The sequence below is a fragment of the Sinocyclocheilus anshuiensis genome, unplaced genomic scaffold (assembly GCF_001515605.1).
Source record: "Sinocyclocheilus anshuiensis isolate Anshui unplaced genomic scaffold, SAMN03320099.WGS_v1.1 scaffold485, whole genome shotgun sequence".
NCBI lineage: Eukaryota > Metazoa > Chordata > Actinopteri > Cypriniformes > Cyprinidae > Sinocyclocheilus > Sinocyclocheilus anshuiensis.
Window position 1 is genome coordinate 300,472 of NW_015540863.1, and position 8,899 is coordinate 309,370.

Sequence of the window (8,899 nt, forward strand, 5' to 3'; positions counted from 1 at the left end):
AATCACTGTCAATGTAAAAGTACAACACAAGTGTTCATTTCTCATCAGTCTTTATAGCAAAACTATGTTATCTCTTTGCATCCAACCATAAATATAGTAGATAGAAAGCTGATTTCATCCCATTCAACACCTCTGGTGAATAACATCTAATATAAGTATGGTTTCTTTCTTTTCTCCAATGAGCTTTCATGCAAATTTTTGCACAGAGCTCTGTTTTGCAGCACTGTCAGCAGTACATCATATTTTCCCAATGTCAGCACTCATCTAAATGGTGCAGCTAAATAATTATGCCTGTGCCAGTGAAGCCACAAAGCATGTCACCACTGTCTGATAAGCCTAAATCCTGTACTGATGCCGTAGCATCCAGTTTTAAGAGGTCAAATGGAAAAGAAGGAAAAGGGTGGGGGGTGGCGGGATGAATTTGAAGATAAATAGGGCAGAGCTAAATCGATGACTAAAGCGAGAATCAGATTTGTGCCTTGTCGGGTGTGCATACAACAGCAGCCATGAAAAATGAAAAGCAAAAGTATGTAGTATTTCATAGCTAATTTCTATTCACACACATTTAACAGTGAAACAGGACGGTCAATAGAACATGATGGAGAAATATACAGCTTTATTCAGCCATATTTTGCATCTATTGTTAAAATAATTACATTTAATAGTATTCTGTGGAACAGCTAATACTATAAATTACCAATGAATATAAAATAATTAAACTCTCATGCAGCATCTTGTATTCTGAACTACACTGAGGGTGATTCTAAAAAATAAATGATATGTTTATCCCCCAAATCAAAATAATATTACATTTAGCATTAAGTAAATAAATATGTGAGGCATATTTCAGTCTGTGGCACAGAGACGACATTTCTGCTGTGGCTGAACATTAAGTGATTTGTGGCTTATCACTGCCAATGATAACTAATGAGAAATTATAAAATAATTATAGGGAGTTGGCAATTATTACAAACCTGATCGCCATCAAATCTAATTTAAGCGACAAGGAGGACTATATTAACATTGAAATGGTAATTAATTTACACAGAAGGGAGCACAAACCCCAAGCTGTAGCCATGACCTGTTTAAAATGTCTGGATTCAGTCAGATTGTCTGAATAAAGGGGCTTTTTCTATACAACAAGTATAGTGTGCACCAGTGTATATGACACAGATCTTATACAGTGATGATGATCCATCTTTTGGACACTTGGTTATTCATTCATTCATTCATTCATTCATTCGGTCATTCATTCATTCATTCGGTCATTCATTCATTCATTCATTCATGAATTCATGAATTCATTCATGTTAATATAAATTGTAGCTTGATCGAAACAGGTTTCCATTTAAATAATAAATAATTATAGTTTCATATTTCAGAAATAAAAATGTGAGGGAGGGTGATTAATTATAATGGAAGTAGTGTCAAAAAATCTAATGGTCCTAAAAATAAGCTTCAGTATCTTAATGCAAATTATGATTTAATACACTTTGGTTTTGGAAAGAAAAAAAAGTGAGATTCATGAGGATGCTTGTGCATATATTCCTTCTGTGCATGTATTCCAAATATAAAAAGGAATGTAAAGTACATAATTTTAAGTTAAATAAATAGCTGATTTTCAGAATCTAGTTTTATTAAGGGTTCAGTTGTAATCGTATGCCATCGGGTATAGTGTAGTGAAAGATCTAGACTCGCTGCTGTCACCTCCATCTCCACTCTCTTGTTTCCTGTCACTGAGGAGAGTGCATGACCGACTCTTGACCGGCTACCCGCTCTCCAGCCTGGAGGGTGACGAAATGTCACCCGTAAAAAGGTGTCTCACAGATCAGGAGGTTTTACAAGGGTAGTTACCGACAGCATGTTTTTCAGACAGAAAGCTATTTCAACCATCTGAAATACAGAACAAACTTATTATAATAAACAATGCTGTTTAATGACCCACAGCTGCATGTCCAACAACTACATTTAAATGTACACAAATTGCACTTGTAAAACAAAGATTAATAATATTAAAGCAATTGCATTGTTCATTGTTAGTCAGTTAGTAAATGCATTAACTAACATAATGGGACCTTATTGAAAAGTTGTATTTTTATTAACTAACTTCAACAAAGATTAATAAATACTGTAACACTTTTTTTGATCATTCTTATTTAATTTTAGTAAATGCATCAACTAATGTAACTAATGGGACCTTATTGTAAAGTTTTATATTGGTCACACTTTATTTTAAGGTCCAATTCTCGCTATTAACAAACAATTAACTGTGACTTTTGCCTCAATAAACTCATAATGTGCTGCTTATTAATAGTTAGTAAGGCAGTTGTTAAGTTTAGGTATTGGGTAGGATTAGGAATAGGAATGTAGAATATGCTCATGCAGAATATGCTTTATAAGGACTAATAAACAGCCAATATGTTAATAATAGGCACACTAACAAGCAACTAGTTAATAGTGAGAATTGGTCCCTATATTAAAGTGTTACCTTTATACTTATTAACTAACATTGGCGAGGATTAATAAATACAAATGCTTCGCTGATTGTTAGTTAATGTTAGTTAATACATTAACTAATAGATAATAATTAACATTTAGTAATGGGACCTTATTGTAAACTTTTATATTTCTTAACTAACATGAACAGGTATTAATTAATACTGTAACAAATGTGTTGATCATTATCAGCTAGTGTTAGTTAATGCAATAACTAATGTAACTAATTGGACCTTAATGTAAACTTTTATATTTATTAACTAACATCAAGAGTAGGTAATGCATACTGTAACACATGTCTTGCTCATTATTAGTTTGTGCAATAACTAATGGGACCTTAAAGTTTATTTTTTATTTTTTTATTAACTAACCTCAGTAGGTAATCAAAATTGTGCTGCATGTTAGTTAAAGCATTAACCAATGTAACTAATTGAACCTCATTGTAGAGTTTTATATTTATCAAATAACATCAAGAAAGTTTCAAAAATACTATAACAAATGTGTTTATTTTTTTATTAACTAACCTCAATAGGTAATCAAAATTGTCCTGCTCGTTGTTAATGTTAGTTAAAGCATTAACCAATGTAACTAATTGAACCTCATTGTAGAGTTTTATATTTATCAAATAACATCAAGAAAGTTTCAAAAATACTATAACAAATGTGTTGCTCATTGTTAATATTGTTTAATGCTTTAACTAAAGCAACTAATGGGACCTTATTGTAAAGTTGCATTTTTATTAACCAACTTTAACAACGATACTGCAACAAATGTATTGCTCATTGGTAATTAATGTTAATTATTTAACTAATGTAACTGATGCAAGTGTATTATAAAGTGTTACACAAGTTTAGGTTCAGCTGAGGTTTGGAATGACATGAGGGAGTAAATGATGAAAGAGTTTTAATATTTGGGTGAACTAACTAACCCTTTAAATGTGATTACTTTACTAGTAACTTATCTGAATGGTTTTAACTTTGTCACAAAAATGCCCAAATCACATGGCCAGTGACTGTTGTCGCTCAGGTCATCTCAGATCGGCAGCTGTCACTGAATAACAACGACTTCCAGTCGCTTTGATGATGAAAAAATGGACGCTGTCAGCTCCTATTTAGTGAATATTAAAGTTCCCAAATGTGTGTACTCTACAGATATTTGGAGTCACGCAAATATACACTCACACTCTCATACACACAAATCCTGTGACTCCAAATCATACCCTCAGCGTTTTGAGCTGTTGTGCTCTTTTTATTTATTCTCATTTGGTCTGCAACATTCCTTCAGCTTCCTCTGTGGCTAAAAGCAGCACTTTGAACTATTTTTTTTCTCCTCATTTATTTTCCTGCATGTGCTCTTTAAATGTTTCAAATGCTGACCTCGTTTTTCTCTCTAAAGCCTCGGATCTGTATTCTTCTTCCAGGAGGGACTGATGGTATTACTGGCTTTAGGATATGTGATTTTGACCTCATTCTGAGCTTACAGGGTTATCTTTGTGAGCCCCTTTTTTTTTTAAAGAAAGAAAATGATGTAGTGTAGCCTATAACACGTCTTCTGTAATCAACAGTGATTTGCATCTGGTATAATTCATTTAACATGGTTAAACGATCTGTAGCCTTGAGCTGAGTATTTCTCGTTAGGTTGCCAGGGGTTAATTACTTTACCAATGTGGAGCACGAGGGACATATTGAATTACTTCCTTCATTATCTGTTATGTTAAGATTGGGATCAAGTTTGAATTAAAACGGGAAAGAACTGAAATGATATTATCACAGGAAGTCAAATTGATTTTGGTTTCATCATCGGTGTATAGCTATTCCACTAAATAAATGTTCAGCATATATTAGTTAATATATTATAAATGTATTATTTTTGATTGATTGATTGATTGATTGATTGATGTGTTCAATCACACTGGTAATTTTGTATAGTAGTTGGTTTCAGACAGCTCTTGTTGGCTTGATTTGTCTTAAATTAGAATATTTGTGTTGTTTATATTTATAGCCTCTAAACACAAATTCCAGTATTATAATACATTTAAAACAACACTGCACTGTATGAAGACGGTTGAACATTATAATAAAGATAAACATAATCGTGTGTTTGTGTGTATATTCTACTATATACATATTTATGTAATTTATTTATGAATGTAAATTAATAATTAATTGATTATTAAAGTAATATGCCCCAAGAAGCCGTGGTTTACAGTGAATTTATAACAGCTAAGGGGCGTTGTTAGGAACGGGGCTTATTGCTTTTATAAAACGGTTATTCCATATACGTAGAAAGGTTTCACAAAATAAAACAGAGCAAATAAAGTGTAATGGTATTAATAAAAACAGTATTCTTCCACCAAACAATGTAGTTCCTCAGAAACAGTTGTGGTTGCAACAAAGTGGTTGCCGAGCAACACACAAGTAAACAAAGGTGTATGTTTGTAGAGTAATTTACAACAGCTTCAAACGCGGCTCAACCAATCCGAATCAAGGACCGGAACAATCCGTTTTATAATTTTTATTATTTTATTTTATTTAATTTAATTTAATTTTATTTTATTTTATTTTTATTATTATTATTTTATTTATTATTTTATTATTATTATTTTTTTTTAATATTTATTTATTTTATTATTCTTATTTTATTTTATTTTAATTTTATTTTATTTTAACAGTGACAACTTTACTTGTATGAACAAATCCTGTCATTTTACAGTTTAAAGTGGGAACATGTTGTTTCCATTGTGGCAACCCATATACTTTGACAACATGCTCACTATAGGTCACTGCGTCACAATAGGCCAGCAGTGTTTAATGAACTGTATTTTTTCCCCCTGCATATTTCTGCATGAATAAATATTTAGTAGATTTTTTTTGGAGCCAAGACTTTTTAGAAACTGCATTTCAAAAATAATCCCACTTTATGAAAAGTTGAGTTTACAATTTCAAATGAACTGCAAATGACTATGACCAAACTCAGCATTAAAATTAATTTCTAGGAAGTGTAAGAGATTTACTCTTCATAAAAAATAGTCATAAAATAAGTTCACAGTGTTAATAACTGTAAAATCTTGAGGGGTTTGAACTTGTGCTTGCCCTGTGGCTTTTTAATGGAGTCTCCAGGATGCTGTGTTTTGAATTATTATTAGAGTGACTTTCAGTTTGGTTGCTGAAACAGGATGTGCCTCCAGTGGGACCTTCTGGATAGAGCCGCTGTGCTTCATTTTTTGCTGTTTAAGATCTCACATCAGATTCATATATGTGTTCACATAAAGCAGGAGGTGTCCATTGGCAAGACCTGTCTTAATAGACAGGACACCTGCTTTAGACCATGGCAGTAATGGTCAGCCCTCGTGGCAAGACTGAGCAGCTTTCTAGTGTGGATTGTCTTATTCATTTTAAAGCAGTCACTGAAGCGATGTACGTTTCCCCTGGGGAGGGCTCTGCACTCTGTGCTTCAGTGATAATGACAGGGCCAGTCAAACCCATTTAATGAAAAGCACCAAAGACTTCCTCATCCATCACATAACTAGCAGAGAGCATAACCAGCTCAGAGCTGATGGCTATGAGTCAAACATGAAAATGCATCAAGGGACAGAACAGGGTTTTGCAACGTTGCAGATGTTTTGTTTGAAACAAACATCTGATGCCTTATTTTTAGTGTTCAGCTGGGAAAATTGAGCCCAGTTAAGAATATTAAGTTGTTCACTACATTGACAGAAATTAACTGTGGCCGCATCCAGTGTGGAAATTAACTATTGACAGTGGCACTTAGATGTTTAATGCAGCTATGAGGTGGCCTATATACTGAAATTACAATTGAAATTACAAAAAAAGTTCCATTTGTTAACAATTGTAAAGTGTTACTGACTTCTGTTTAGACAAATCATGTCAGATGCTTTTATCTCCTTTTGGATATGTTGTGAAAAACAAATGCATTATCATTGGAACATGTATCACCTGAGGCATACAAACTCTCTCCATATTTAACATTATCTTGTTCAATGATCTGAGAGCAGTTGGCACCGTTGAGGGGGATTGATTCTGATATGCCCTCAACTTGCTCATGGATGTTGAGTCTGTCCTTTTGAAGCTCTTGTTTAAGACGTTGTTTTTCCAGAACTGATTATAGATCTATTTTTTCTTCATTCCTATATAGAAAGTTCACCCTTGTCTGCCCACTCGTGTCAGAACAAGGGACTCTTGTGATGAACAATCACCATTTGATATAACACCAAGGAAATATATTTAAAATCCATGAAGTATTGCTTTAAAAAATAGACTTTCAAACTAGTGACTGTAAACCTTGGTGGTTGGGCCCTAATACAACTTTGATGAGGGTTTGATGTTTGCTCTGGCACTGATTTTAATGAGCTTTGAAAGTTCTTATACCTTAGTGTGCTCTACTTTAATTAATGAGGCAATTAATGAAAATGTTTAAACAATGAAAATGCTTATCTTGATGTAAGTCTGAGATAATAGATCATGTAAAGATGAGCACTTTTATTAATGATGGGCAAAGAAGAGTTTTCAGCCTTGACTCTACACTCTTAAATAAAGGTTCTAAAAGGGGTTCCCATTTTTGGTTCCCCAAAGAAACTTTTAGTCATCAGTTCCAATAAACCAACTGTTTAGTGTGAAGAACATTTGAATAATCTCAAGAACCTTTCTTTGTCTCATATAAAGAATCTTATGCAATGGAAAGTTTCCTTTGGGTTTAAAAGGTTGTTCATGGAACCATTGGTGCTAAATAAAAAAATAAAAATAAATAAATAAATAAATAAATATTTTCAAGAATGTAACATTATTGGAACCCCTGGAAAAAAAATGGCGGTAAAATAACATATATATTTATTATCTAGATCTTACGTGAAATGAGGTGCCACTGACAGTGCTTTTTTGTGGATTTTGGTAAACAGCTTCTGGAAGCTGTCAGAGTTTTCTAAAACCAGATGGTATTTGATGTAGTTCCTGATGCAACGATCTCTTTCTATCTATAAAACTCACACATCATCTATAAAACTCCGCAACATTGCGGATCGACTTCTATACTTCACAGTGGGATTACATTCTTTTATGTATGTCTTTGACTCATTTTACACCAAATCCTCCTCTGGTGAATGTTGCTAAAAAGTCTATGTCTGTCTTATCTGATCCACAACTTCACCCATCACAGCACCTGTGATATTGAACAACAGGCATTCATGTCTGTGCTTGTGTTTCTTTAGGCAAGCATTAAACTTGGGTTCCCTTTCATGGGAACTTCGAACTGCGTCCTCTAGGGGTCGCTATGGGGGGGACGCCTCGTCGTGACCCGTGTCTGAAGCATACACTGAAAAAACACCAACTCGTTGGCCGGCGACAGCCATGAAGTAACTACCGGTGCGACTACAGAATAAATAGGCGCCGGGAGCACACATCATTCTCTTCTTCGTCTTCATTGACTGTTTTGTTTGAAGCGTGCATTTCTGTGGTAAGAGCGATCTCTATTCATCTCATTATGGCGAGCACTAGCAAAGCGTTTAAGGATGTGTGCATCCGTGTTGACGTTGTTTAACATCTGATGACACACACGATCTATGCGTTATTTGTTTGGGCGAAGAGCACGCACGCGATGCCTCCGAGGGGCAATTGGCGTGCACTGCGAGCGTTTTTTCCAAGGGAAAAAGCTCCGCTCTCGTTTGTCTCTTTTTTCGAGGAAAGAGGGGCAGCCATCTGCTCCCCACGGTTCAGGACCCGCCGCTGCTGAGGCACGGAGGAGAATGAGCTCATGGGGTTCGCAGGTGGACCTGGCTGATGAGTTTAGGGAGGGGCTTTCCTTCTCGCGCTCGTTGGCTGCGGACGAGAGAGAGCCGCTGGAGGATGATGTTATCTCTTTGACATCATCTGATCCGGGGGCCAGTGCTCTGCTGAGCAGGAGATGTCTGAGGACGGCGAAGAGGCTGAGCCTTCCCAATCCTCCTGCCCGGCCAACAAGTTGGTGTTTTTTCAATGTATGCTTCAGACACGGGTCACGACGAGGCGTCCCCCCCATAGCGACCCCTAGAGGACGCAGTGTCTCAGTCCCTACTCAGGGAACCATGGTTACATAAGTAACCTGAGACGTTTTCTTGTAGTTTTATAAACGAACAATTTTCTACTTTTCCAGGTAGGTTCATCACAGCTCAATTATTTTACATTTCATAATAGTGCTTTTACAATGCACTTAACCCTGGGTTATCATCATTATAAACCCACTTTTACAGGTACAGTGCGTTTCACTTGTAATTTAAAAGCACTGCTTTGTAGGGTTTTGAAACCCTGCAAATGAGAAAATTAACCCGGGGTTTTAATATATACATACACTGAACAAAATTATAAACGCAACACTTTTGTTTTTGCCCCCATTTTTCATGAGCTGAACTCAA